This window comes from Austrofundulus limnaeus, unplaced genomic scaffold (genome assembly GCF_001266775.1).
Source record: "Austrofundulus limnaeus strain Quisiro unplaced genomic scaffold, Austrofundulus_limnaeus-1.0 Scaffold14, whole genome shotgun sequence".
Classification (NCBI taxonomy): Eukaryota; Metazoa; Chordata; class Actinopteri; order Cyprinodontiformes; family Rivulidae; genus Austrofundulus; species Austrofundulus limnaeus.
Genome location: NW_013952416.1, coordinates 4,073,693 through 4,077,595, shown reverse-complemented (window position 1 = coordinate 4,077,595; position 3,903 = coordinate 4,073,693).

Below are 3,903 nucleotides of genomic sequence, written 5' to 3'. Positions count from 1 at the left end.
AAATTCAGTAAGTGTGTTCGATACTTTTTCCCAGTGCCATTCCACATTATTACAAATAACTTCATTTCTGGACATTTATGGTTTGATTTCTTTGTATGTATGGATCACTTGAGTTGTTACCGACATCTGGTGAAAATTTCATGTCATTAGCACCTCTAGTAATATATTTACTGAGAAAAATGGTGACGTGTTCAATACTTATTGTACCCGCTGTACATTATGGAAAGCATGAATAAAACAATAAATGCATTTCAGAGACATGACGTTTACTGCCTTTTTTAAAGGTACAGTCCACTTTTTACTTAATAAACTGACAGAATGTTGCAGTTAAAACCCTAATCTGAGATCAGACCTGTTTTGCAAGGAAACGTTGGACCTGAAGGCAACCTAACGCACAGGTTTGAGAGAGTGTAAACTGGAGTACCCAGACCCCAGGTCAGGACAGCTGGCTATGAGGCAGTAGAGCTAACCACAAATCCATCATGCTGCCTGTCTTTTCTGTCGTAGGAGTTTTTCTCTACTTGTGTCAAACCACAGCTCTGGTGCACTAAAGATTTGGACAGTAACTTGATACACTTGAAACAACTCTGTGAGTATCTTCACATATCATTTATTGCTCACATTTTCTGCACTTATTCAAATTTCAGGCGGTGATGCTCTGATCCTCTGGAATTCCTGCAGCGAAAAATGATGACACCCCACAAACTCTCTAACAGTCGGAGCCCAGTGAGATATGACCTTAACGTTAGCATCGTCATCACAGTATTTTTCTTTTTGGTTTTTAAGTGCTTGTTTTTAAATGAAACCAAACATCCCAGTGAAGAAATGTATTGGGGTTGTTTACTACTGATTTATAAAGACATTACACATTGTATAGTCTTTTATTAGGTGAACAGTAATATATTTCTATAATGTGGTTATCTCTGACTTAATTGATGATTTTATGTGCAGACTGGGTTGTGTGGGGCTCTTGATCAGGGTCTCAAAGACCCAGGAGGCTTTTTGTCAGATACATGTCTGATTTACAAACAACACATAAGAACCATGATCAAACATTAGTGTGAGGGATGATGTCTGACATTTTGACTCCATAAAGGAGTAGACTGCCCCTTTAACATGGCATGAGGTGGAATCAGGATGGGAAGAAAGCTGTTACTTGATGTGTGTTTCCTGGTTTTTTTTCTCACTGTTAGCTGATGCCTGTCGGAGACAGATTAAAACAAAAGCTAATCAGTCCACAGCTGTGCCTGAATGGTTTTGTATGGCTCACTCAAACATTCACATGTCATTATTAACTGGTATTAGATCTGAACGGGTAAAGGGTAACGAACATTGCTTATTTTTTAACACCAGCATGCATCTGGTGATGTGCTGTTGATACATTTTGTGCTCCACAGTTCTTGAGAGTCTAAAGGCTTTTTTTAGGATGATTTGTCTTTTTATAAGGATGAAAGAAGAGAGTAAAACCTTTTCACTGTTTACTCCAAGCACCTGCTTCACCCACTTCTCAGTCACTGAGCTCTCTTTAAACTGAGAGCCACTTCGAGGAAAAGATACTGAAGGACACTGAGGAGCAGAGTGGTGAGACGGGGACATTGACGGACTTCAGATCAGCAGACTGAACAGAGCGCTGCTTCAGCTTCTGGCAGCCCCTGAGGGACACTCAAACAGAGATGTGGCCCAGATCCCACCAGTCCTCCTCCTCCTTCCACTTCCCCTCTCCCTGTCAGTAAACTCACTATCTGAGCCTCCCTCGTCCTACGGTTTGAAGCCAGAGCCAGGATATGGGATCCGGAGATGGTTGCCTCAACCTCTTTATTTATTTTTTCCCCTGCCTGCCTGCTGTCTGAGCTGCACGTCAGAGCATGGCTCAGTGACAGACCCTCTCTCTCTCTCAAACCGCTTCTTGTCAGAAGAAAGGGAGTCATTGTGCCTGCTGTGTGTTCCGACAATGATGGAGCTAATATGAGCCAAGTATTCCCACAAGACGGAGGAGATAGGAAGGGGGATTTTGGCTGATGGGACCCCGCTGCTGCTACTCAGCCTCATCCATCAGCGTCTGTCCTGTCGTCTCCGGTTGCACCACTTTCCTGAGATCCTCAAATGATGGTCATTATTTCAGCACGGGGCTCCTGCTCCCATCACAGGATGCTCTTCCTGTGACGGACCCCGCGGACATGTTTTTATGGGTCATAGGGACTCATAATGCATGAGGCTGCTGGCACCTTCAACACTTACAGGAAGTACTCTGCGTTTAGAAAGGGCATCCATCAGTTCACAGTGAGGTGATGCCTGAGAGAGGCAGCGTGACAGAATGAAATCCACTCTTATTTATCTTTCTTAACGGATACATTTGCATCACAAGACTTCGTTAATTAAATTACCTGAAGGAATACATTTTATTTAAAGAGGAACTTACCCCAAAATCAACTTTTTTGCAGATAAACTGTCTAAACTGTGCCCTAAGGACAATACCTTTCTATTTATGACTAAAAATCAAATTTTGGGTTTAAATCTACAATATTGCATCTAAAAATGTCTTTGTGCTGCTCTCTATGGGTTCAACTATGGTTACTACATTTGAATTTCGTTATTCATTCAAAAAGTACTGTATGACGCTGCTGGTACCGTGTGACGTCACGCAGCACAGTGCTCAGTATAAAAGCCTCTCTGTAGAGACACGCCCTGCAGAGATTCAGGAGTTAGCCATAGCCTTGTTGATCGTAGCTGTGGTAGAAGCTGCCTTCTCCTCACCCACAGTGAAAACATGGAGTCTATGAGTCATAAAACAAACTGAATGAACTTACACATCCTCTTTGTGCTTCAAGATTTTTGTTTAAACAAAATATAAGATTGCTGTATCACGTAGTTTTAATGGCGCCAAAATACATAAACACCCTCACGCACATATTGTCCCCACGATGTCTGTAAAACGTCCACACACACAGCCCCACAGCTAGTAGTAGTAGTAGTAGTAGTAGTAGTAGTAGTAGTAGTATAGATCTTTGCCACAGCCTTACTGTGTTCAGGAAATAATAAAAGGTGTAGAGTTGAAGCTCAGCGGCTCGCTCCACCGTAGGTCCTTTAATTACAGGTAAACGAGAACAAGTGCCCCTGCAGCGCAGGAGTTTTTCACATCAGGACCTCCGGACACATCTACTGCCTGGGGTGGGTTGATGCTTCTGTCCGGGGTGGAGTGGGTGTGTATCAGACTCGGAGGGAGTGCAGTCAGCTGTGGGGTCTGGAATGATCCGGGGGACAGAACACTTGTCAGGCCCAGACTGGGCTGTATTGTGAATTTTAATAGAAACAGGGAACCAAACAGAAATGAAAAGATATTCTTTCTGTTCTGTTTTGGATCAAAGCCATATTTTAACTGTTTTTTTTTTGCCTGAACTTTACATGATTACATGTTGTAACAGCTAAATGTGAGTTTGCATGTATATCATGAAACTTTACTTTTTACAAAGTCATTTGTTTAGAACATTCAGAAATGTTTTCAGGAATGTTAGCTTGTCAAAGTAAGCTAAAGCTAACTGTCATGTTGTCTCCTCTTAAAAAAACTTTCTCTCCTCCTGGCCACACCTCCATGCTCCCCCCCCCCCCCCCCAACTTTAGGCCGTGCCCCTCAGGGTCTCCTGGCACTAGCCACTTTGCAGGCATTTTTCAAATTTGCCTTGGGGGAGGAGTTATCCTTTCACTAGGGGGTGAGTTCCACTTTAAGCACTCTAACCCCTCTGAGATTACAAATCCTTTTTTTCAACAGCTAGGACTGTGGCAGTAAACTCCACACAGCAGGCCCAAGGCTGGTCACACTGTGTTGGAGGCGAACAGTAACTTTCAGGTGAGTGGTTGGTTTACAGGAGGAGCTGCAGCATGGAGCTGAGTTACAGGAGCTGAGGC